This window comes from Lithobates pipiens, unplaced genomic scaffold, assembly GCF_037356315.1.
Source record: "Lithobates pipiens isolate NorthernLeopardFrog02 unplaced genomic scaffold, aLitPip1_a1.2 Scaffold_8, whole genome shotgun sequence".
Taxonomy (NCBI): Eukaryota; Metazoa; Chordata; class Amphibia; order Anura; family Ranidae; genus Lithobates; species Lithobates pipiens.
In genome coordinates, this window is record NW_027507903.1 from 278,640,655 (window position 1) to 278,668,461 (window position 27,807).

Here is a 27,807-nt window from a genome sequence, read left to right on the forward strand (position 1 = left end):
GGCACTTATACGTGGCAATGATGACAGATGGCACTGGGGACAAATGGCACTGACAACAGGTGGCACTGGGGGCAGGTGGCACTGGGGGCAGGTAGCACTGGGGGAGGATGGCACTTTTTTTACTTTTTTTTTTTTTACACTGACGGCCGCTGCAGCCGTTCATCTCTCCCCTCTCACACTCTGTCTGTGTGAGGAGGGAGAGCGGCGCTGAGAGATGATCTCATATGTTTACATATGAGATCATCTCCCATTGGACACGCCGATCGCGCTGTAAATGGCCGCTGTGATTGGCCATTTACATCGATCTGTGTTTGCCTGTCCCCGGGGGACACGGCAAACACAGAACTTCCCCAATGCGCGCCCGTGCATTGCGGAAGTAAACATTAGGATGTCCAGGTACGGCCACCCGGATTCACCCGGATTCATAGCAGTGCAGCCATTGGCTCCCGCTGCTGTTAATCAAAGACAATGATGTGGGCGTTGGGGGCCGAGTCATACATTTGGCGGCTATGGACATGCCCGCAAGGTAACCCACTGGGGAGAGTGCTTCTCTTAGGGGGTTATCTGATGTGGGGAGGAGCCGTGAGAGCCGCCGGGGGACCCCAGAACAGGATGTTCATGTTCGGGGCCACACTGTGCAGGATGTGCTCCATCCTATCACAACTCTCCACTGGCCAAAACTGTGAAATGTAAGAAAATGGTGAGAAAGAAAGGATGTGTAAAAAAAAAAAAAAAAAACATTGGTGTCATCGGAATTTGTGCCCCATCACTGGTGTCATTGAGAGGAATTGTCTCCCATCATTGGTGTCATTGGGAGAAATTGCGCCCCGTTGTTAGTGTCAGTGGGAGGAATTGGGAGCCCAACTCTGGGAAAACTGGAAGTCCCCACGTGCAGTGGTGCTGTGTCCGCACTGCAAGGGTTAATTGCTAGTTTCTGTTTCTGCTCCCCAGAAGATGTCATCCCTCTACACTCCAGCAGTGGGATCTCCCCTGACATCCCCCTGTCCTACATTGGTCTTGATGATGTCAGAGGATCTTAGACCACCAGAGCCCAGGGAAGATGAGGCTGTAGGAACCGGTCCAGCAGCACCGGGATGCTTGCAGGAGCAAAATATCAGGCAAAAAAAACTGTACCCAGTCCCCTAGACATAAAATAGCAGCTAACTCTTGCATTTCAGGTGCAGCCCCATTACACAAAAGGGCTTTTCCTGGAGTTCAGCTTTAGGTAAGACTGGACTAGGCTCTTATCCAAGGATGATATAAGTTACAGGCACTAGCCCCAGGTCTACAACCACAGCTTTACTACTCTATCGTTAGTAGACTGTTAGCTCATTGAAGAGTTCTCAAGAGCAACCCAGCATAGGCAGCAGTGGGGGCAGAGTGGATGTGTACACTCTTCAGTCATAACATTAGGATCACTGACAGGTTAAGTGAATAGCATTGATTATCTCAATAAAATGGCATGTGAAAGTCAATTGGATATATTAGGGAGCAAGTAAAACATGCGGTCCATGAAGTTACTGTGTTGAAAGCAGAAAAAAAGGGCATCACAGTTTGTTGTGTATGTGGCTGTGAAGCCGCAGACTGGTCAGAGCTCCCAAGCTGACCCATGTCCACCTACAATGGGCATGTGAGTATCAGAACTGTACCACGGAGCACTGGAAGAAAGTTTCCTGGTGAAATGAATCACATTTTATTTATCATCACGTGGATGGACAGGTGTGTGTGCACCCCTTATCTGGAGAAGAGCTGGTACTAGGATGCAAAATGGGAAGAAGTCAAGATGGCAGAGGCAGTGTGATGTTGGTAAAAAAAAGTCTGTGTAGCAGCACCCCCCTAATTGCCTAGCTGAGCCCCTTCTCTCTCCAGCGATGTCCTCGATCCCCTCAGCCATCCAGCGCACTCCTCCTAAATTGTCCGAGACAAAGCAGCGGCGCCATTGATTCATGCGGCTGTCAGTCAGCCAATCGGTTGAGGGGGCGGGACTCCGTGTCCGAATGGATAAACAAAGCTCTGACTTCACTTGGTTGATCCCTGTAGCAAGCTGCTGCCTGAGGGGCACTCAAAGAAGGGAGGGGAAAGATAGACCCGAGAAGAGGAGGATCTGGCCTGCTCTGCAAAGTCAACTGCACAGAGGAGATAAGTATACCATGTTTGTTATTTTTTTTTTTTTATATACACAAGGCTTTACAATCACATTTTGTTTACAGTGATTGTGCTGCATGTCTCCATATGACTGTACGTGGCTTGAAATTTAGACAAAGCGTGCAGATTAGTACCGACAGCAAAATCGTACAACTAACATTTTCAGAAGGACAGTTTTCTGGTTCCCCAGCTAATTTTTCAGTGGGCTGCAGAGGCAATACCACACACACAGTCCAAGTGTGATGAAGCGGTAAGCTGCAAGCCCTTTGCTTTCCCTCCTCATCAGGAACCTTTCCCTGTCACTAGTTCTGTCTTTACCAGACGAGGTACCTATTCCTACACTACCTACTCACAGAATGCACACCAAGCCTGGCAACCAGGCCTTAAACAGACTCTGCCTGACAAAAGATGGCTTCTAAAGTCACATGGGGTGACAGCACAAATTGACCCCAGCTCTCTGGTGCTTCCTTAGGTGTCCATAATGCCATCATAGATCCCATCTCTCTAATTGTGGGACTCACCAGAGAAATATGGGATACAAACAAAATAAAGGTATATACTCACCTATGTACATTCAGCATTGATCCGATGCTGCTGTCCCCTGCCAGCTCTACACCGAGAACCGAGCATTTAAAGACTGCTAATCGCTCAGATCTCAAGTCCGCTCTGCCTCTCCAGCGCTCACTAGAGCGACAGGTGGTGGTGGAATCGGCTGGCTTTGGCTCTCAGCAGGCCATTGACAGGCTGAGCCAACTGTCGGTCAGCCACCTGAGCAGATACCGCCATTATGGAGTCTCGGACTGGCTTTGTTATGGTGACAACTGTAGAATTTTGGATTTCTCATCACTTTCTGTCTGAGACAATGGTCAGTAGGACAAATAGAGAGGATGATACTTATTAGTGGAAATACTGACTCTAAAAAAAAAAAAGGCATTAGGGTTTTACCCTTTAGCTCTTCTCTACTGTATCCAGTCCAAATCCTAACATAAGGCAATGCCTATACTTGTATTGTCTTTGCAAAAGTTATTATAATTAAATAGTCAAACAAACCTAAGTTTATAGAGTATAATTTTTTTTTTTTTATGTTTTAAGGGAGTAGCAGTTGACAATAAGGATAGGCGCATCATTTGGCAACTAAACGTGCCACACGTTTAAATAGTCACATAACAACACATACAGTAAATGAGTACAACTAGTAGCATAAGGTCCAATAGGTGTTAGGAGGGTCAGCCAATAAAACAACTAACCAGCCGAGCAGTGAATGGGAAGCAGTCAGTTGTACAAGTTATATCACATGAAGGAGGGGAAGAGGCCCCAGTCCATAAAATTGGCATCTATAATTTAGGTAGAAGGTGGAATTTCAATTTCAGAAAGGGGGTCATTTAAAAATATTCTGGTTAAATACCATTTAGTCAATAGCATTGTGGTATTATTTGTTGATTGCCAGTAGTTAAATAATGGTTAAATGACTCCCAAATGCCAAAGAGTTATGGAAGTACCATATTTATCGGTGTATAACACACACTTTTTCCCCCTGAAAATAGGGGAAAATCGTGTTTGTGTGTTATACGTCGACAGCGTACCTCGGAGGCGGACGAGTGCTGCCGGAATTCACAGAGCCGTCATCTCCTCCCCACTCGGCTCTCACTTGGCTCGCACGTCACACACAGTCCCACCTCCGCCACCGGTATTGGACCAGTGTTCGGTCTATCACAGGAGCTGGTCCAATGCCGATGGTAGAGGCGGGACTGTGTATGTGACTGCTGACTGAGAGCCGAGTAAACAGATGACGGCTCAGTGATTTCCTATGAGAGATGGTGAGCTGCATTGATGGAGGAGATTGGCAGAGATCGGCGCAGATCAGGCTGCAGATGGGCACAGATCAGGCTGCACTGAAGCTGCAGATGGGCACAGATTAGGCTGCATTGAGGCTGCAGTTGGGCACTAATCAAGCTGAATTGATGCTCACTGACCATTATTTTGCTTCAAAGTGGTCTATTTAAAAAAAAAAAGTTTTTTCTCCTGAAACCCCTCTTAAGCCCTGGACCAATTTGCAGCCAAAGGATCAGGCCCCTTTTTTGCGATTCAGCACTGTGTCACTTTAACTGACAATTGCGCGGTCCTGTGACGTGGCTCCCAAACAAAATTGGTGTCCTTTTTTTCTCACAAATAGAGCTTTCTTTTGGTGGCATTTGATCACCTCTGTGCTTTTTATTTTTTGCGCTATAAACAAAAATAGAGCGACAATTTTGAAAAAAATGCAATATTTTTTACTTTTTGCTATAATAAATATCGCCAAAAAATATATAAAAAAACTTTTTTTTCCTCAGTTTAGGCCGATACGTTTTCTTCTACATATTTTTGGTAAAAAAAATCACAATTAGTGATTATTGATTGGTTTGCGTAAAAGCTATAGCGTTTACAAAATAGGGGATAGTTTTATAGCATTTTTATTAATATATATATTTTTTTACTAGTAATGACAGCGATCAGCGATTTTTATTGTGACTGCGACATTATGGTGGACACATCGGACATTTTTGACACATTTTTGGGACCATTGTCATTTATACAGCAATCAGTGCTATTTAAATGCACTGATTCCTGTGTAAATGACACTGTCAGCGAAGGAGTTAACCACTAGGGAGCGGGGAGGGGTTAAGTGTGTGTGTTTTGTTTTTTTTAACTGTAGGGGGGCGTGGCTTGGCATCTGACATCACTGATCGTCTTTCCCTATAACAGGGAACAGACGATCAGTGGCAGGCCCAGTAGGAAGCACGGGTTTGTTTACACAGACCTCTCCTCGTTCTTCAGCTCTGTGACCCGATCGCGGGACACCAGTGGTGATCGGGTCCGCTGGTCCCTGTGGCCACGGAGCTCAGGACCGGGTTGGCTGGGACCACGCTGGGCACTTAAAGAGCCACGTACAGGTGCATGATTGTGCCCAGCCATGCCATTCTGCCGACATATATGTGCAGGAGGCGGTCCTTAAGCGGTTAAATTGGGGTGCATGCTATACGCCAATAAATACAGTACTTATCCAGTGTTGATTGCATGCTAAAAAATAAGTCCGCTGTCCTCTAAACAATAAACACAGAGATGGATGCTACTTTCCAAAGAGTTCTTCACTGTCTGCTATCAAGCAGCCAAAAATCAGGGCGGTGGTTAGCACGTCCGCCTAGCAGCACTAGGGTTGTTGATTAAAATCCCAACCAGGCCACTACCTGCCTGGAGTTTGCATGTTCTCCCCGTGCCTGTGTGGGTTTCCTCCCACACCCCAAAGAAATGCTGGTAGGTTAATTCGATCCTATCTAAATTGGCCCTAGTTATGTGTATGTAAGTGTGAGTTGGGAACCTTAGATTGTAAGCTCTTTGAGGGCAGGGACTGATGTGAATGTACAATATATATGTGTTGCATAAATTGACGGTGCTATATAAGTACCTGTAATAAATAAAAAAATCTACTAAGTAATCAGATTTAAAAAAAAGCTGTGACCTCAACCATGCATGCACAAATGCTAAACTAGCAAATTATTTCACTTTAAATGAGAACGAATTCTGAGCAAAGGGTTTTTTTTTTCTTCTACTATTATCCCGCGTACACACGATCTGACTTTTCGCCAGCAAAGGTCCGACGGAACAAATCCGTCGGACAATTGGATCGTGTGTCTGCTCCATCGGACCTTTGCTGTCCAAAAATCTGACGGACTTTAGAAATAGAACATGTTTCAAATTTTTCAGCCGGAACTCCGCCGGACCCAGTTCCTATGGAGAAATCCGTTTGTGTGTATGCTAGTCCGACGGACAAAAAACGATGCTAGGGCAGCTATTGGCTACTGGCTATGAACTTCCTTATTCTAGTCCGGTTGTACGTCATCACGTTCAAATCCGTTGAACTTTGGTGTGATTGTGTGTGGCCAAGTCCGTTCGTTTGGAAAGTCTGTTGGAACTCCGCCGAAAGTCCGTCGGGGAGACTGCCGGACCTAGTCCATCGAAAAGTCCGGTCGCGTGTACGCGGCATAGCTAATAACAGTGATGTTTAGCTCTATAAATATAACCTATGTTGTTCCTGTTGCTAAAAAACAAAATAACCCAAAATGATTTGATGTTTCTTGCTGACCCTGCCTTCAAACTGATTGATGGTACTTTAATACTGTGCCCACCGTGACATACTGAAGAGAAAGGGCCAAAAAGCCAGCTTCTAAGTTTTGTATTTTTCTACATGCCATTGAACAACAGGAACCCCATTTTTCACAGAAAAGTTTTAGAATTTTTTCCTTTCTTTTCAGTGAAACTCTTTTGAGGTTTATATATAAATAACATTTAACATAATTTTTCTTTTATAATGGATAGTAAGCAGCTATATACCCAAACCCAAACAGATGAGATTTGTAATAATGGGCAGAACAGTCATATAGTTTGAGGATTTTAGAGAGTGAGGGTTGGATATTTCCAGTAATATACTGAGTGTACTTCCTTCCCCTCCTATCTATGACACAGCCTGGCTACTGCTAATGTTGGACAGACCTGCCCTCTGCGTAACCCTGTGAAATCTGCTGCACAGAAAAATGTAGGAACAGACAAAGAACTGGGAAAAGTCATAGATTTCAGACTATCCAGAAGCTTATATCTGGGATAATGCAAAAGTTAACGAACAGGAGAATGCTATCATGGTTTTACTTTTACAATTACAGAATGTATATTTGTGTGTGTTCCTTCTTCCAAAGAAGCTTACAATCTAATTTCCCTTATACAGATGCACAGATGTTGCACAGCCAATTAGAGTTAGAACTACAGAAAATAACAGGGTGCCTTGATAAGGGTCTGTGGCTTACACATGTATTTACAAATGTGTGCAGACTAAACCCCAGCTTTTCACACATACTGTTGGGAAAAGTTGGTTGTTTGCAGGCTGGTCGGTAAGTTAAGCAGGGAATTTCTCTGGTTTTGTTTTGCATGCATTGCCTTTCCATGTGTTACTTGCTTCAATTGCCAGTTATAGGTGAGGGCAGTGGCCATTTGTTTGTGCTGTTGAAATATTGGTGAGGAGATGTACTTGGACACCTTTGCTGCCATAGTGCTATGCGCTGGGTGTTCAGTGTGCTCTTGCGCCTTTAAGGAGGGATGGGCTCCTTCCAGGCTCACCTGTCCTCTGCCTATCTATTATAATGCATATGCTTCCAATTTAGTGTTAGGATTACAGAAAATACCAGGGTGCTTTGAAGGGGCTGTGTAACTTATGCATGTATTTGCAAATGTGTGCAGACTAAACCCCTTTTTTTAACTGTTATGAAAATGTGGTTGTTTGCAGGCAGGTTGGTAAATTGAGCTGGGAATTTTCCTGGTTTTGTTTTGCATGTGTTGCCTTTCCAATGCTCCTTGATGCAAAGGCTGGTTATAGGTGCCTTTCCACCTTCCTCGATGCTAGCCAAGCACAATGCTCTAGTCGACCTGTGAGAATAGATCTACTTTTTTCCCCATGAAGTCTTTTCTTCCTTTAAAAGGGGTAGAAAATATTTACTAATACTTTACATCTATTTATATTTACAGTTTACTTCTGTACCCAACTCCTGATGAATGACATATAGCCATGAAACGCGTTGAGTTTCCATGGGGTGCTCAGTCAAGTCTGGCTCATTACTTATTTACTGGCCCATATATACATTCAAAATGTATTACTATGTAATAGGGATGAGCTTCGTGTTCGAGTCGAACGTACGTTCGACTCGAACATTGGCTGTTCGTGCGTTCGGCGAATTCCGAAAGTTTTGGCCGTTCGCGTCAAAATTCGAGTGACGCGCGCGCGGACCACAATGCACTGCGTTGGCGCAGTGCATTGCTAGCCCGATGATTGGCCAAGCATGCACTGTGACCCCGCATGCTTGGCCAATCGCAGCGCCGGCAGCGAGGAGAGCCATGATTGGCCACAGGCATCCTGCCTGTGGCCAATCATAGCTCAGGCTGTGTAGTGCACGCCCCACACTATATAAGGCCGCCTTTAAGGCGGCCTCCTGTAGTGTGTTACTTTGCATCTGAAGCAGTGGGTGTTCTGTGTACCTTCAACACAGTACACACCAATCGTTTTTGGCTGATTTCCTATCTTGCTGCTGTGTAGTGGTTGTTGTCTGTGCCCTGACTGCAGTATACACCACTATATTCACCTCACCTATATAGCTAGTGATCTAGCTTTAACCACTTAACAACTGCCCATTGCCGATTAACGGCTTCAGGGCGGTTGTTTAACTCAGAGAGGCCGTTAATTAACGGCCTCCCAGAATTCTGCTCTCGCGTGCCCCGAGGTGTGCGCACTCGAGAGCATCCGTGACCGCCGGGTCCATAGGACCCGGCGCATCACGGTAAACGGCCGCTCATAGCGGCCGTTTACCACGTGATTGCTCCGTCAAATGACGGAGTGATCACTTGGAAACAAACCGGCGTCATGTTATGACGCCTGTTCCTCCCTCCCCTTTCTGTACCGATCGGTACAGCGGAGGGGAAAGAGATCGGTGTCAGCAGCGATGTGGGCTGCATCTGCAGTGCCCACATCGCTGCTCACCGAATTTAACCCCTCAATTCCCTGCCAATACTCTGCAATACCAGTGCATACTCTGCAGTACCCTACCATTACTCTGCAGTACCCCGCCATTACTCTGCAGTACCCCGCCATTACTCTGCAGTGCAGTACCCCGCCATTACTCTGCAGTGCAGTACCCTGCCATTACTCTGCAGTACCCCGCCATTACTCTGCAGTGCAGTACCCCGCCATTACTCTGCAGTGCAGTACCCTGCCATTACTCTGCAGTGCAGTACCCTGCCATTACTCTGCAGTACCCTGCCATTACTCTGCAGTACCCCGCCATTACTCTGCAGTACCCCCCATTACTCTGCAGTAACCCCCATTACTCTGCAGTACCCCCCAATACTCTGCAGTACCCGCCATTACTCTGCAGTACCCCCAATACTCTGCAGTACCCTGCTATTACTCTGTAGTACCCCGCCAATACCCCGCCAATACTCTGTAATACCCTGCCATAAATTGCCATACCCAGCCATACTCAGAGATACCCAGCCATACTCGGTGATACCCTGAAATACCCAGCCATAGATGCCCCCCACCCCTCACCGCCCTCCGGTGCTTCTACCAACTCGCCAGTACAATCAAAGCCAGAATCTTTTTTTTATTTTTTATTTCAGGCTTCCCAGCCTAGAGGTGAGATGTGGGGTCATATTGACCCCCCAGATTTCACTGTAAAGAGGACCTGTCACCCCATATTCCTATTACAAGGGATGTTTACATTTCTTGTAATAGGAATAAAAGTGATCAAAAATATATTTTTGGGAAAAAAAATGTCAAACTAAAATAAATAAAGTAACATGAACAATAAAAAAATAAAATAAAAATTAAAGCGCCCATGTCCCCATGTGCTCGCATGTGCCACACATGTGAGGTATCGCCGAGAATGTTAGAGCGAGAGCAATAATTCTAGTCCTAGACCTCCTCTGCAACTCAAAACATGTAACCAGTAAAAAAATATTTAAAGCGTCGCCTATGGGGATTTTTTAAGTAGCGACGTTTGGCGCCATTCCACGGGCATGTGCAATTTTGAAGAGTGACATGTTTGATATCTATTTACTCAGCATAACTTCATCTTTCACTTTATGCAAACATTGGGCTAACAAGTGGTTAATAATAGAGCATGCAGTCAGTAGTGTTAGGAGATAGTGCGTGTTGTCTGCGTGCTCTGTACCCAGTACATACCGCTATAATATAGGGCAGGCCCCTACTTTCAAACATCCAACTTACAAACATCTCCTACTTGCAAACGCAAGGAGACAGCAGCAAGTGAGATGAAAAAAGACGGACGACAAAACAAATTATACAGGGCTGATAACCCTTCCCTATGTTTTCCAAAAAGCTTAAAGATAGTTTTTTTGACTGGAGCTACACTTTAAAAATGTACCGGTTGAAAATGACAAACAGATTCAACTTAACTCAACAAACCTACACAGTCCCTGTCTTGTTTGCACCGCCTGTATACTGCTGTTCTGAGTATATAGGGCCTGGGGGCCACACGCATTTCCTTTTTTTAATATGGGTACGGGGTTCCCCTTAATATGTGTACAAGACCCAAATAGGCTGGTAATGGGCAGGGAGGGCTACCCATGCCATGTTTCTCAATGATTTTCAACCATATTGCAGGAACCAGATATAACATTAAAACCGCAAGCAGTTTTAAATGGTGTTATTTCCGTTTAATGTCATTTTGTGCAGGGACTGTTCTAAACACGGGAAACATGTGGCACTTCACAGGCATACGACAGACACCCCCCAGGCACCATATTTAAAGGAATATTTCACTTTTTTTTTTTTCACTTTAATCGTCATTAAAATCAGTGCTCCCGCCAAAACGGTAGTTTTTAAAACTTTTTTTTGCAGTGACCCATGTCCCCTGAGGCAGGAGGCAGGTCGCCAAACCCTTTTTAGGACACTATCTTGCATATTAGCCGTTAAAATTAGCACTTTCCAATTCGAACGTTCGAGTCCCATAGACCTCAATGGGGTTCTAACGTTCGTACCGAACGCGGGGGTCGTTCGCAAGTTCTGGTGCGAACCGAACCGGGGGGTGTTCGGCTCATCCCTACTATGTAACTATTAATGTGTATGTGTACTTATCTTATAGCAGCTCTTTTGCATATGGTGTACCAATGCCTGCTAATATGAAATACCTTGTATTACATTCATCAATGCTTACTATCTCTTATGTGCTGCCAAGTTGCCAAGCTGACATATATGTATCCATTATGTTTATACCATGTGTGCATATATATATATTTTTGTGTTACAAATAAAAAATGTTTACTAAATACTCTACCTCCACAAGTCAGTTGCCTCATTTAAAGTCCCACATTCCACTTCTTATTTGAACCCGGGATGGAGGTACATTTTTTGTGCCTCATTTAAAGTCCCAAACGCCCCCCTCTTGGCTAGGTGGAGGCAGTGGCCATTTTTTTGTACTGCTAATTTAGCCAGAAACAAATCAATTCTGCCTAGGAAACACTCTCTTTGATATATTTCCATTGAGGGACTTGTACTCAACAGTAGAAGTGGCAGTTTAGACATATGTAGGAACCCTGCAGCACAAAGTGCATCAGAGAAATAGCTACTTATTTGTATCAGTTTTAGAGGTCGACCAATGTATCGGCCGATATTTGGCCTTTTTTAAGAAATCGGCATCGGCCGATTATTATGTAAATTAGGCCGATTAACACTGACCGCACTGTGCCTGTTCCTCCTCCCTTCCCCCCACTCCATTGGCAGAGCAGTGCGACGCTTGCCAGAGCCACTGAGTGTGGGAAACTGACATATGTAACTGAATGCAGAGAGAGACCAGCTGTCGAAATTGAGGCTGGGTTCACAGTGATACGACACGACTGTTGTACGACTATCAGGCCGGGTTCACACTGGTACGACAAATGCTCCGACATTGGGAGCTCATGTGGTATGACATGTGAAAATCAATGTTCCCCTATGGGAGCCGTCTTAACTGGTCTGACACAAGTCGGTCCGACTTTGAAAATGCTCCCTGCACTACTTTGGTCCGACTTTGATCCTACTTCAGCCCATTGATTATCACTGAAGTCGGATTGCCATCTTAACTGACCCGACTTTGGCATGCGACTTGTGTTCTGAGGATCTTGAAGGAGAAGTCCACACCAAATAAAAAAAATAAAAAACTGCATGGATTCCCCCTCCAAGAGCATACTAGGCCCTTCAGTCTGGTATGGATTTTTAGGGGAACCCCCACGCTGACAATATGCCCAGATACATACCAGACCCTTATCTGAGAACACAGCCCGGCAGGTCAGGAAAAGGGGTGGGGACAAGTGAGCACCCACCCAAACCGTACCAGGCCGCATGCACTCAACATGGGGGGGTGGGTGCTTTGGGGCAGGGGGGGTCTTGCCCCCCCACCCCAAAGAATCTTGTCCCCACGTTGACGAGGACAAGGGCCTCTTCCTGACAACCAATGGCCAGGGTTGTCGGAAAGAGCCCCTTATCCTCATCGACATGGGCAGGTCTGCGGGCGTGGGGGCTTATCTGAATCTGGAAGCCCCCTTTAACAAAGGGGCCCCCAGATCCCGGCCCGCACTCTATGTGAATGAGTATCGTACATTGTACCCCTACCCATTTACCTAAAAGAATATGTCAAAAATAAAAGGCATTACATATGTTTTTAACCACTTGCTTACTGGGCACCTAAACCCCCCTCCTGCCCAGACCAATTTTCAGCTTTCAGCACTGTCACTCTTTGAACGAAAATTGCGCAGTCATACAACACTGTACCCAAATTGAAATTTTTATCATTTTTTTCCACAAATAGAGCTTTCTTTTGGTGGTATTTGATCACCTCTGGGTTTTTTATTTTTTGTTAAAAAAAATTTTTCAAAAAGACCGACATTAAAAAAAAAAAAATACAAAACCGTTTTATATTTTGTTATTACATTTTGCAAACAGGTAATTTTTCTCCTTCATTGATGTATGCTGATGAGGCTGCACTGATGGGCACCGATAGGCTGCATGGATGGGCACTGATAAGGCAGCACTGATGGGCACTAATAGGCGTCACTGGTGGGCACTGATGAAGTAGCACTGGTGGGCACTGAAAGGTGGCACTGATGGGCACTGATAGCTGGCACTGATAGCTGGCACTGATGGGCACTGATAGGTGGCAGTAATGGTCACTGATAGGTGGCAGTGATAGGTGACACTGGTGGGCACTGATAGATGGCAATGATTGCTGTCACTGTTATGCACTGATTCATGGCACTGTGGGCCCTGGCAGGCGGTACTGGTTGGCACAGATGAGGCGGCTTCGCCTCTTCCTCTTCAGGACCGATGTCCCTTGCACAGAAGCCAGTGATCTGTTTTTTTTTCTCCTCATGTTGTCAGCATGAGGAGAAAAAAAACGATTACTGATCTTCTGTTTACATCACGTGATTAGCTGTCATTGGCTGATAGCTGGTCACGTGGTAAGGGGCCGGGATCGACCCCTTACTTCGATCGATGATCACCCGAGTCTCATTGACTTGTGATCACAGCGTGCACCACATGCAAAGGGGAGGACGTCTGTTGACGGCCTCCCGGCAAAGTAGATCCGCCCTGTAGCTGTCATTCAGCTATAGCGCGGATCTGAAGGAGTTGAAGTAATTTATTATGGCAGCTCTGTCATCTCTTCCGATCTCCCCTCTCTGGCTCTTCTGCCTCCTCCGCTGATGTTTTCTGCCTCTGCCAGTTCTTCTCCCTTCTCTGGATCTTCTCCACTCTCCGCTGATGTCTTCTAGCCCTCTCCAGTTCTTCTCCCTCTATCTGCTGTCTTCTGCCTCTGCTGTTTTTTCTCTGCTATCTTCTCAATCTTTTGCTGGGTCTTCTCCACTGTCTTCTCCCTCTGGTCTTCTACCGATGTTGACTCAACGCTCTCTCCCACTTTAATGCTGGAACATCGGAAGAACAACAGAGGGAGAAGACCAGGCAAAAGAGACCTGGCAGAAGACAGAGGAAGAAGAGCCGGAGAGGGGAGAAGAGATTGGAAGAAACTACGGAGTTGCCATAATAAATTACTTTAAAAACATGTAATGTGTTTTATTTTTGACACTTTTTTAAGGTGAATGGGTAGGGGTACAATGTACCCCATACTCATTCATATAGGGTGGGGCTGGGATCTGGGGGCCTCCTTGTTAAATGGGGCTTCCATATTCCGATAAGCTCCCTGCCCGCAGGCCCTGGCAACCAACAGCCAGGGTTGTCGGGAAGAGGCCCTTGTCCTCATCAACATGGGAGGGAGGGCCCTGCGCTCCCCACCCCAAAGCACCCACCCACCCATTTCGAGGGCATGCAGCCTGGTACGGTTCAGGAGGGGGGACCACTTGCTCATCCCCACGGCGTGGAGGTTCCCTTAAAGATTCATACCAGACAGTGCCTGATTTTGTTGGGATCAAGTGCGATTGAAGTTAGATGCATGTCGGACTATAAGGCACAGGGCAAAGTCGGATCTAATGTGGTGTGACTGTTGTGTCGTACCAGTGTGGACCCAGCTTGAGAGTTGATGCCGGGGTGGGCGGACCCAGCAGCTATCAAACACCAGCCAATGGGATGGGAACTGGGCGTGCCGCTATGTGTATATGGCCCTGCCCCCTTTCTGAAGCAGCCCAATCATTGGCTGGTGTTTGATAGCTGCTGGGTCCCGCCCACCCCCGACATGTCCACTGAATTTTGACAGCTGGTCTCGCTCTGCATTCAGTTACATATGTCAATTTAACACACAGTTACACTATATGGGCTCAGTGTGAAACCTGCCAGTGGCATCTGCCAGTGCAACCTGCCAGTGCCATCTCCCAGTGCCAATCAGTGCTAATCAGTGTTTCAAATCAGTCCCACCTAATATCAGTGCCAGTCAATGCCAACCATCAATGCCAATCAGTGTTTCTAATCAGTGCCACCTACCAGTGCCAATCGATGCCTGTGCTTTCAATCAGTGTGGTGTACTGTGCTGAGGACATCAAGTGTGTGGTAGAGTGACAGAAGCAATCAGGGGGAGTGGAGTGGGAGTGGGTGAGTTAATGGAATGAAGGAAAAAAAGGCTGCAAAAATGGCATCATATATCGGCCATCAGCCGCCCCGTTTCTAAATATCAGCATCGGCCAGAGAAAAACCCATATCGGTTGAACTCTAATCAGTTTCACACAACTATTTGTATCCCAAACTGCCTGATGCTTTCTTGCCATCGAGTGAACTTAAAGCTGAAGTTTAGCAATAAAAAATAACTCCCTATAGCTTTCGTGAGATAGCTTAGCTCAGAGGCAGGAAGAGGACGGGGCATCCTTGCAGTGAAGATTTTTCCAGGATACAGCTGCCTGCACATCATGGGACATACTTCATTAGTCATTAGATGGATTAGCTCACTAAAGCTATAGATCATTATTTATCTTTACCATTTAATGGCCAAACTTTATTCGAATATTTTTTCCAGACCTGCTATTTGATTAGAATCCCAGGCATGTTAAATAGGTTTCATTACGGTATTTTTTAATTTTTTTTATTCCCAACAAAAACCACATTCAAAATTAAAATGTATTTTTTTACACAAAAACAACCGTCGATTTGACACCACTAAAACCCAGCCATAGATGGATTGAATCTCAACTGTTTCAGCAGAGACCGGCTAAAAATCAATCCAACTATGGGCAGGCTGGTTGAAGTCAATCTATCAATCAGCTTACATCTGGTCTCTCATCCATGTGCCCCCCCCTGAACATCAGGTGTACCCATCAGAGTGCTCTTTTAAATAACGTGTGACCCTCAGAGTCCCCCTTTCCCTACGGTGTCCCCATCACATTGCCACTTTACATAATGTATTCCTGTCAGAGTGCCCCCTTACATCAGGTATCCCTATTACATCAGGTGTGCCCATCAGAGGGCCCCCTTACATCAGGTATCCCTATCACATCAGGTGTCTCCATTACAGTGCCACCTTATCATAGTATGTAGGGTCGAATAAAAACAATAGTCCATCCAGTTCAACCTGTGTAGGTGTCAGTGTCTTTAATTATTTCCCATATCCTTGTATGTCGTGCTTCTTAAGATGCACATCTAAGGCCGCGTACACACGGGCGGACTGTTCGTCCAACTTTGTCCGCTGAACAGTGTTTGGGCGGACAGTCCGCTCGTGTGTGGGCTTTCAGCGGACAGTTTCAGCGGACAGTTGGACGGACAAGGTTTTTCGGAAATTCCGTAAAACTGTCCGCTGAAACCTTGTTTCAGCGAACAGTCCGCTCGTGTGTAGGCTTGTTCGTCAAACAAAGTTGCGCGCATGCTCAGAAAGGATTTTCACGCCGAAAGCTATAATGCAGTGTATAGGACGTCGTATTTTTCGTCCCGTTGTACGTGCCGTTCACGTCATCGCGCACGGTTTCAGCAAACTGTTCGTCCGTCGTGTGTGGCCATGTCCGTCCATGCTAAGTTTGAGCGGACTGTTTGCCGAAACTGTTGGACGGACAAAGTTGGGCGAACAGTCCGCGCGTGTGTACGCGGCCTAAGAGTCTCTAAGATAGAAGTTGAGTGCATGTGCTCAGAGTCATATCCAGAGGTTGTCTTTGGAAAATAGACGTATGAGTGCTGCCCGCATTGCTGCAGAGGTTGAAGGGGTGGGGGGGTCAGCCTGTCGATGCTCAGACCATACACTGCACACTGCATCAAATTGGTCTGCATGGCTGTCATCCCAGAAGAAATCCTCTTCTAAAGAAAGCCCGCAGTTTGCGGAAGACAAGCAGTCTAAGGACAAGGATTACTGGAACCATGTCCTGTGGTCTGATGAGACCAAGATAAACTTATTTGGTTCAGATGGTGTCAAGCGTGTGTGTGGTGGCAACTAGGTGAGGAATACAAAGTCAAGTGTGTCTTTCCTACAGTCAAGCATTGCGGTGGGAGTGTCATGGTCTGGGGCTTCATGAGTGCTGCCAGCACAGGGGAGCTACAGTTCGTTGACGGAATCATGAATGCCAACATGTACTGTGACATACTGAAGCAGACCATGATCCCCTTCATTCAAAGACTGGGCCGCAGGGCAGTATTCCAACATAACAACCCCAAACACACCTCCAAGATGACCACTGCCTTGCTAAAGAAGCTGAGGGTAAAGGTGATGGATTGGTCAAAATATGGACACTTTGGGTCCATATTTGGACATTTTCACTTTTCAGGGGGTTACTCACTTTTGTTGCCAGCGATTTAGACATTAATGGCTGTGTTGAGTTATTTTGAGGGGACAGAAAATGTACACTGTTAGGGCTCTTTCACATATGCGGGCCGTTCAGTTCAACCTGTCAGTTTTTCAGGCGGACCTGAACAGACGCTCCATTCACCTCCATGGGAGCGATGGATGTCAGCGGTGACATGTCCGCTAACATCCGATCCGCTAAATACAGATGGGTGGAAACTCTATTTTCCATCCGTCTATTGGTTTGGATGAAAATGGACAGGCGGTCAGTTTTTATCCGATCCCTCAAAGAGGAAAGCGGGGCTCTGACCGGTCCATCCCTGCACAGTAAGCGGAGACGGATCTGTCATCCGCCGGCTCAGTGGAGATCAACAGAGCGATCCCTAATGAGCAAGCGGAGTCTGTCTGAATGATCATAGAGACTCTGGCGACCATCTGGTTCGCCTGAAATCTCTATGTTCACCATCCAGTGAGTCAGTAGAAGCATCGGATGGCGGCAGGAGGGGGGGCATCCCCACTTGCCGCCCTCTAAGAAGGATCAAGCAGTGGAACAGCCACTATGATCATTCTTATCGTGTAGGGAATCGCTGGCTTAACAAGACGATATCTGAATGATGCCTGTAGCTGCAGGCATCATTCAGATACACCCCCGCAAAGTCAAGGACATCATATGATGTACCTTGGGCGGGAAGAAGTTAACCACCCAGGTTTAACCTCCACTCTTCTTATTTATTGTCCATTGGAATGCATTGTGATGCCCTTGCTTAATATGCTCCTAAAGCATTCCCATTTTTCTTCCGTGTTTAATGTTTCCAGGATTTGGTCCCAAATGATGTCATGTAGTATTTAACGCATTTCCGAAAAATGTTCTAGTTTGAAACCTAGGGTTCTTGTGCTACCCTCGTGCCTCCTTTTTCTATGTTTTACGTTAAATGTGACCATCCTATAATAGCTAGATCCCCAGTTGTCCCATATTTACACATCTGAGATCAAACTTGGACCATTCATGATTAATCTAGCAGGGCATCTTCCTAGTTTTAGAATCTACCAATTGGGAAATGAAGTTGTCTTGTAAGACATTCATGAAATGACGGGCCTTTAATGAGTGAGCTGTCCCCTCTGCCCAGTCAATATCGGGATAATTGAAGTCCCCTATTATGATGACATTTCCCTGTCTCACTTCCATTTCCAACTGTGATAGTAAGCCCAGCTCTTCCTCCTCCTTTAGGTTGGGGGGGCTTATAACATACCCCCACTGTTAATTTCCCACTTCTCTGTGAAGTTCTACCCATACTGATTCCACCTCCCCCCTCATCCCATTCACTATGTCACTCCTCTCTGCCACCCTTACATAATTTTTTACATATAGACACACCCCTCCCCCTCTTCTACCTGCCCTGTCTTTCTGATACAAGGAATACCCCTGGATATTTACCAGCCAATCGTGTCCCACAAAGTGTAAGTCCTCATGTAGTAGCAGCTCCAGTTCCTCCATTTTGTTAGCTAGGCTCCTAGCATTTGTGTATACTCCTCAGCGTTGCATGGGTGCATATTAACCACTTCACGCAAATCCGTATGTCGGTACTTTGACACTAAATACCGCTATCTGCCATAACCCTGGTATTTTCAGAAACGGCGTGCATTTCTCTTTGAAATAAAAGTGGTCTCTGTGGCGGGTTCACCACAAGATCACTTATTGGTGGTGGGAGAGGGCCCTCCCGGCGCGCTTTGGTCATCTCCACCGCTTACCGAAGCCGTTGGTAGCGGTGGAGATGATCGGGTCCGCTCCCCTCGCTGCTTGGATGCTGAGTTGGGGGAAGATGGCCCCCGCTTGGCTCCATAGCATTGAAGGGCGGAAACGTCACTTTCGCCCAATGCTCTTAAAGGAGAAATTTTTATTTTATTTTTTTCAAATTAAATTTTTTTTATTATTATTATTATTATTGCGTTTTAGTGTAAATGTGAAATCTGAGGTTTCTTTGACCCCAGGTCTTATCTTTAAGAGGTCTTGTCATGCTTTTTTCTATTACAAGGGATGTTTACTTTCCTTGTAATAGGAATAAAAGTCACCATTTTTTTTTTAAAGGACAGTGTCAAAATAAACAATACAAAGTTATATAAATAAGAAAATTTTTTTTAGGCGCCCTGTCCCAACAAGCTCGCAAGCAGAAGTGAGTAGCACCAGCATATGAAAACGGTGTTCAAACCACACGTGAGGTATCACCGTGATCGTTGGAGTGAGAGCAATAATTCTTGCCCTAGACCTCCTCTGTTACTCAAAACTAGTAACCTGTAGAATTTTTTTTTTTTTTAAGGGTAAACGTTTGTCGTCATTCCACGAGCAGGCGCAATTTTGAAGTGTGACATGTTGGGTATCAGCTTACTCGGCGTAACATTATCGTTCACATTATAAAAAAAATTGGGCTAACTTTACAGTTTTTTTTATTCAAAAAAAGTGTATTTTTTCCAAAAAAAGTGTGCTTGTAAGATCGCTGCGCAAATACGGTGTGACAGAAAGTATTGCAACAACCGCCGTTTTATTCTCTAGGGTGTTCGGAAAAATATAAAGTTTGGGGGTTCTAAGTAATTTTCTAGCAAAAAAAAATGATTTTAATGTGTAAATGCTGAGTATGAAAAATAGGCAGGCTCTTGAACACTATCCCTCCAGCTTTCTGCCCATACCTCCATACTGGCTTTCAGGTAGAAAGCTAGAAGAAGTATGAATGGACTATAACCATTTCCGGCTCGCCGCCATCATTGTACGTCGGTACTTTGACATTAAATGCCAGGGTTATGGCAGCAGATAGCTGCTATAACCCTTGTATTTTATTAAACGTTGGGCGGTCCTCTTTAGGATAAAAGTGGTCTTCGTGGAGGATTCGCCGCAAGATCACTTTTATCAGCGGTGGGAGAGGTGCCCACTCCCGCCGTGTCCTGGTCATCTCCGCTGCTTACCGAAGCTGTCAGTAGCAGCAGAGACTATCAGATATTCTCCCCTCAGAGGAAGGAAGTCAAGTAAGGGAATGATGGCCCATGATCCACTCCATACAATTGGATGAGGGAAGAGACGTCAAATGTCACTTCCACCCAACGACCTTAGAGGGACAATTTTTTTTATTGTTATTGTTTTTAAATGTAAATGTGAGATCTGAGGTCTTTTTGACCCCAAATCTCACATTAAAGGGGTCCTGTTAAGCTTTTTTTCTATTACTAGGGATGTTCACATTCCTTGTAATAGGAATAAAAATGATCCATTTTTTTTTTAAAGAGACAGTGTAAAAAAAATAAAAAAAAATAAAAAGTAAAATAAATAAGAAAAAAAAATCTAAAGTGCCCCGTCCCTCCATGCTCGCACGCAAAGGCGAATGCATACGTAAGTCGCGCCTGCATATGGAAATGATTTTCAAACCAGACATGTGAGGTATCGCCGCAATCATTAGAGCAAGAACAATAATTCTAGCAACTCCTCTGATCATTGGAGAAAAGCATACTGAGTTCCCAGCATAGCTAGATAACTGACCACGCTGTGTTCTTTTGCTTAGTGTGGTCAGTTTTTAATAGGAAAGCAGAGGGAGTGGCAGGAACACCAGGAGATTTGCATACAGGAAGCAATACAAAGAGCATCGGAAACTTTCTTGTACAAATGCATGGTACAGCAGTAACACATCGAGAATATAACGTGTTGGAGTAACAAACGCTTGAAGGACAATCCTGCTTGGACTGTTGCCAGGTGTCCCTGTCTTTTAGTACCAGTTCACCGTGCCCTCCCCCCAATGAACCACATTTATCAATGAGCATACTTTAAAGCGACATGGCATATTATTGCACATGCTGGTGCACATTCTATGTTTTTAACACACTAGAATTACTTTGTAACACCCTTTGAAAAAAATAAAAAATCACAGCTTCAAAATATTTCTTGCAGTCAGCAACAATATCTCTATTTTAGATTTAGTCAGAATTATTTTTGGGTGGTCTTGCATGGGAGTCATTGGTATGTTACCTTCAGATTTTCCATAACTGATAATTACAATTTGAAAAGTAGCAATTCTTCATTAGAGGGATATGTTGCCTGGAGAGGGTGTCACATTTTACAATTAAAAACGAAAGTCCAAACTCAGGCTACAGCAGTGTAATTATATATATACTGTATGTGTGTGTGTGTATATATATATATATAATGTGTATGTATATATATATATATATATATATATATATATGGTAGGTGTGTATATATATATATATATATATATAATATGTATGTGTGTATGTATGTGTGTATATATATATATATATATATATATATATATATATATATATATATATATATATATATATATATACACACACATATATATGTCTGTGTATATATATATATATATATATATATATATATATATATATATATATATATATGTGTATGTGTTTGTGTGTGTATATATATATACACACACACACAAAGTATATGAATTACAACATAATAAGAGATGATACTAAATAAAGTAGTATGTGGTGGCAGCATGCAGGACTGTTTATGTGTAAATAATCTAATGGTCCTGGCTTGTGCATGTTGGTGGCAGGGCTCCTCTCTGTAACCACACAAAACCCTCCTGTGTTTGGGGACCGGAAACTCCTAATGAGATTAGTCGGTGTACGCAGACATTACTTAGCCATGACTAAATGTGCTCTCTTCCTGCAGCCAGTGGAAAATTCAAGGGAACTTTTTCCCCAGCAGCATCAGGTCCCCTAACCTTCTAAAAAAAAAAAAAAAAAAAAACTCTCATCCAAAAACAACACTCCAGCTCTCTACCTTTCTGGCTGAGGGGCTTTATTAAAAGGCCAGAGCTGAAAAAAACCCATCCCTCTGAAGACTACAAAGGAAGCTGCAGAGCGCAATGCATGAACCTGAGGAGAAAGAAACCACAGAGTCTCTTTGTGTGCTCCAATGAGTCATTTTCAAGATGTTGTCTGCTGCCAGTTTCAAACCGGAAGCGCATGGCAATTAGTCTTGCTGTTTCCAGACAAGCCAGACTCATACAACTTTCTTTCTGTGTGAATACACTGGCCTGACTTATCAGTGTGTTCTAGTCACACTCTGCTAGGCAGGGTGCTAATATAGGGATGGCTGGAGACAGGAGAGCTCATCACACTAAGTACAGCTCCTCTGCTGGGAAAATATTGAGCTTTATGGGCAATTTTAAGGTGTCTGATCATATTAATGGTTCTCCGAATGAGTATCGTTCAAGCAATTAATTGCATATAGTTGCTTCCACGTGCAATCATAGCCTGATGTCAAACAGGCAGTTCTGCAACTAGAGACAAATCAGCAGGAGCAGGATTTCTAAAGAAAAGATTGTGTGCCCCTATGGAATCGCTCCTTCTATAGCCAGATGCAGTGCGATGTTGCTGAATGTTGACCACCAGCGATGGGAGTAACACTTTGCCGTCTCAGCTACGGAGGGAGCGATTCCATAGGGACAAACGGGTAGCCTCTTAGCAAACCCTTTGATAAAGTACCAGTGCTGGAGTCAGACGTCTGACAACAGCCTATAGCAAAATAAAACTGAACTCTGGAGAAAGTAAAAATCCTCCCTTGTACCCTGCACTGCAAGGGTTAAATGCCCATTTATGTGTAGGGGACCAGAAAAAAAAACATTTGGTTTCCACAATCCTCTGCTCCCGCAGGCTCCCTCCGCACTGCTAGGCTGGTACCCACAACCACTTTTTCCCTAGGTCGCAGGTCCTCTGACGTCATCAAGTACAATGCAGGACTTATAACCTTGCATTTGACATGAGGATGCTGAGAAACAATCCACTGCTGATGCATAGGGGAGGAGAGGAGTGCACTGGCTGCCAAAGGACCAGAGAATCTGGTTCTCTAGCCCAACCATTCTCAACCAGGGTTGCTTTAGGTCAGGGGTCTCAAACTAATGACACTTCAGCTGTTGCAAAACTACAAGTCCCATCATGCCTCTGCCTGTGGGAGTCATGCTGGTAACTGTCAGCCTTGCAATTCCTCATGGGACTTTTAATTTTGCAACAGCTGGAGGGCCACCAGTTTGAGATCCCTGCTTTAGAGGTTGCCTAGGGGTTCCTTGAGCTGTGGCTTGTTGACCTCCTATCTGATGGTACCTACATAGTTTCAGGTCCTGCACAACTTGGCAGGAGTGGCTGCCAGCGGGGTAAAACCATCAACCGACTGTAGTATTTAAAGGGGTCGGTTTGTAGTGTACACTGGACCGTGTGCTGCCGGCCCAAAACTAGCTAGACAGGAGAGAGCCAGATGGAGGGTGGGGGCACCATGTTTTACCGCACTAGATGACCCCAACCCTAGTGTCACCACTGCTTGGCAGAGCCAGCGGCAGGACACCACTGATCTTTTTCACTGTCTGTAAAGGTGGCATCCTGACCACCGTTGTATGGGAGGAGCATTCTTTCCATTGGCCTCCGATGAATTCATTTTATCCGGGGTTCCCTGAGACCTGAAAATGATTTCAAGGCTTCCCCTGGGGTAAAAAGGTTTGGAAAGGCTGCTCTAGACCTAAACAAGGATAGACCCCACTGCCAGGGAGGATTTGTACTTTCCTCAGAGATAGATTTTAAGTACAGAAAAATCTTTTGAATTCTGCAATGTACTGATGCGCCAAAATAAAAACGGGCAAACGTCAAAATAAATGGAAAATAAAGACGTTAAGATAAAAATAGATTAGTCGTGTGATCAAAAGTCGCCTCTCTACTTCTTGCCTTGATAAAAAAAAAAAAAAAAGTATATTGTCATGATAATATCTGTTCTTGTACCAGACACTCAGAACTCTGTCAGCTTGGTGTGTCATGTCAGTGACAATCACACCCATATTACACTAATTACTGCAATTACTGGCTGTTCAGCACTCAGCTCCCACCTCCTGTGCGAAGTACACTGATGCAAAGATTTACTAGCTCCTAAAACATCTCCAAGTAAACTAGAATGCAAATGTCACACAGGATGCTAAACCTGACCAAAACAGACCCCAAACTGCCCCCCCCCCTCCTTTATTTCTCTAACCCTCCACTATTGATCCACAAGACTCCAAATCAGCACATGCAAGTGCTAAGCAGACACCCCATGCAATAAATGACATGAATATAGACAGACACACACATACCCAAACTCTTGCTGGACTCTGGGAACTTATTAGTTTTCTAGGAAAAAATTGGTAAAATCCCTTCGTCTTCCATGCTGACAGTCGTCTGCGAGCGTTTCTGTTGTAATGAGATCCTGATTTTTTTTCTTTCTTTTCTTTTTTTTTTCAGTGGTGTGTGTGTGTGTGTGTGTGAGCAGGAAGTTGGAGCAGTCAGACAGAGAGCCGGCTCACTTCCTTTCCTGCATTATTCCCCAGGCGGTTTGCAGTCTGTGTAAACAGGCTTTTCCTCCCTCTCCTCTCTGGCCACTGATGATCAGCATGGTTGTAATATAAGACACACACATAGTAAAACAGTAACAACATGAAGTGCACACACACACACACAACAGTTACAAAAGTGCTCCATCTGTCTGCTCTTCTCTGCCTGCCCCACAACACAGGGGTGGAGTCCATTCAAAGCGAACCCAAGATAATTAGCTGGCGTCTGATGAGGACAGAAAGGACTTTAGCTGGTCATACACGGGCGGAATTTCGTTTGTGCAAAAATTCCGAAAAATCATTCGTCGGTAGCAAATAGCTCCCAACTGTCCCTGATTTTGAGGGACTGTGCCTGATTTGGAGCAATGTCCCTCCGTCCCTCGTTCCCCCTCATTTGTCCCTCATTTTGGTCTGATGTATATAATTGTATATAAAATGCACTTTTTATCCTTCTAAAAGTGTTTCCCGGAGCTAAACCTTTCATCCAAATTCTAAATTGGTGCATTTGTAAATTTTAAAAGCCAATATAAAGGAATAGTAGATGTAAAAAAAAAAAGCTCTTGTGGATTTAATTGACCTTTTGTTTTGGTTAATTCTCTTTTAAGAGGGTGTTGCGGGGGGGAAGGTCCTATGCCTACATACCTTTGCTAGTAGGTATCCCTCATTCCCATCTCAAAATGTTGGAAGGTATGGGAGCATGTGATAGTTCCATCGGCAAAACTTTTTTTTTATTTTGGATAGAGAGCAGAAGGATTAGAACCAGGGACGGACTGACCATTTGGCAACTCAGGCACTGCCCGGGGGCCTCATCAGGGTTGCCAGCCTCAGTAAAACCAGGGACAGTATGTAAAAATCTGTGTTTTTTTTTTTTTTTACATCTCTCTCTGAAATGTCCCTTACCGACATCCTTTTGGTCTAAAAATCCCGAGATTATAGCTGATCCACCTCTCCAGTACATTCTCAGCCAGTAGAAACATGTCTGTGTATACTGTGTGATTGTATACTGTGTGTGTGTGTTATGGGGGTCCCATAATCTCCTGTTGCCCGGGGGCCCCATGAGTTGTCAATCCGCCCCTGATTAGAACACGTCAAATTTTTATTGCTGTCTGTGTCCCTGTTAGGGAGAGTCATCCTCTCTATTTGTCATATTTACCCTTATCAGGGAGACTGAGAAAACCCCAATTTTGAGTGGTTTCCAGAAAAGGAATCAGAGTGGGAATCTTGCAAATGGGACACTAGTTCTAGTGACTACCAGAGATTCCCCTTGCTTTGGAGGGATTTCCACTTACTTCCTGTTGTGGCTATGAGACAGGAAGTGAAGGAAAAATTCCAAAATAGTAAATCGTAAAAAAAGAAAAAAATTGACATGGATTATAACTCATCCTTACGCTATCCAAAATAAAAAACAGAAAATTGTATTATACTTATCGTAATTTCTTTTCCTGGTGCCTATCCATAGCAGCATACATGTGTTAGTAGCCCCTCCCACTTCCGCCCACAGGTCCAGTGCATAGCTATAAAGAGTTAACACACATACAACAGCCCATTCCCTGTACATCTCTAGGAACGAACTGGGTGGGTTCAGTATGCTGCCATGGATAGGCAACAGTAAAATAAATTTACTGTAAATATGATACAATTTTCTGTTTTCCTGGTGCCTCCATGGCAGCATACATGTGATAAATCAACAACTGGCTGCCAGGATGGGAAGCTTCAGCAAATCCTATCATAAGAAAATGAGTAAGCTACTGACCTTGCACCAAAGACAACTGTAATGAGGACTACTAAGCCCATCAGTAGTGCTGAAAGAATGCGTCATAATAGAACCTGATTGACTCTCCTGCCTGTCGTGTTTGGTGACATCTCTGCATAAGGTTCCTGCGATGTCCAGATGCCGCTGGTGGAACATACAGCAATTACTTTCAATGGTTGCAGCCCAGCCATATAGTGTGACCTTAGGAACTGCAAAGAAATTGTGCACTGGAGCCTTCTACCATTCTTGGTTTCTAAGGAACTAGGTATAATTTCTATGGCTAGCTAATAACTGTTTGCAAGTGCCATCATTGATCTGGATTTATTGAATGGGTACTTCACCTAAGTCAGAAAAAGCAATCCCACTATGGGATAGGCAAACAAACAACAGGCTTTTGGTGTCATGATAACAGCAAAGCTGTGAATTGCCTATAGCTCCAATAGCCTCCCCAAGAATTCTTATACCAGAAGTTGGCATCAGATAAGGGCGAATGTCCACCTGATAGAAAAACAAATTGTGCACCACCTGCGATACCCTCCACATCCACACCACACATTCAGATCCCCAGGACAGGGAATGGACTGTTGTGTGGGTGTTAGCATTTTATTGCTATGCACTGGTCCTGTGGGTAGAAGTAGGCTGGGCTACTATCACATGTATGCTGCCATGGAAGCACCAGGAAAAAGTTTTGCCTTCAGGTCTACTGCAAGGTGATTGTAGTCATCATAGTGCACTTGCAACAACCCAGTTGAGCACCTGAGTGCTGTCCATGATGTTTTTTTTAGACAGGTGTTGTCCTGCAGTTTGTTGAGCCAAGAATAGTGTTGTCATGTTTTTAGGCTGGAAGGGAACTTGTTGTCCCAAGTTATGGACTCTAAGCAGCCATCTTGGAGAAGCCAGTGTTAATGTAATTTTTTCTGAAATCCCATGAGATTTGAATAGCCATTTTGGAGTGGCAATATATATATCAATGATATTCACACCATTTTATAGGGGGGTCCTTACATGGGAAGAAAGCAAAGAGGCGGCATCAATTCTTAAAGTGGTTGTATACTAATTTTTTTTAACTTTTACCTACAGGAAAGCCTATAATAAGGCTTACCTGTAGGTAAAAAAAATATCTCCTAAACCTGTACGGTTTAGGAGATATTCCCCTCGGTATGCGCCGCTGACTGCAGCGGCGCATGTGCACAAGGGGATTCTCGGCTGAAAGTCCGGCAGTGGCCGGCCCGGCCGGGATGAAATCTCCCGCGCGCATGCCCGGGAGTGACGATATCGCGGCTCCGGCCACTCACAGCACCGGAGCTGCGATACCCGGAAGAAACGCAGAGGGAGCATGTCAGCTCCCTCGGCGTGGATCGGGCCAGATGTCGGGGCCTCGTTCTAAGGTAAGTATTTCATAATGAGCTAGCATGCGGTGCATACTAGCTCATTATGCCTTTTGCTTTGCAGGTGGTAAAAAAATAAAATAAAAATTTGCGGGTTTACTACCGCTTTAATATGCTAGACCAGTGATGGCGAACCTTGGCACCCCGGATGTTTTGGAACTACATTTCCCATGATGCTCCTGCACTCCGCAGTGTAGTTGAGCATCATGGGAAATGTAGTTCCAAAACATCTGGGGTGCCAAGGTTCGCCATCACTGTGCTAGACTGATAATCAACGTAAAAACGTAAAAGCTTATAATTTAAAGCACAGCCAATACCAGGGGGGGATAACCTGAAGTAACGTGCAAACCTGAACAGCTGAGGTG

At 44.8% G+C, this 27,807-nt stretch overlaps 1 protein-coding gene across 1 annotated transcript in view; it reads right to left on the reverse strand.

Annotated features, from left to right (window-relative positions):
• ELK3 (ETS transcription factor ELK3) overlaps nucleotides 1–24,418 on the reverse strand; it is a 61,949-nt gene extending 37,531 nt beyond the window's left edge. Inside the window, exon 1 of the mRNA XM_077472068.1 lies at nucleotides 24,065–24,418. The gene's annotated coding sequence lies outside the window, so the exon portion shown is untranslated. The remainder of the gene's footprint in view (nucleotides 1–24,064) is intronic.
• Nucleotides 24,419–27,807: the final 3,389 nt, after the last annotated feature.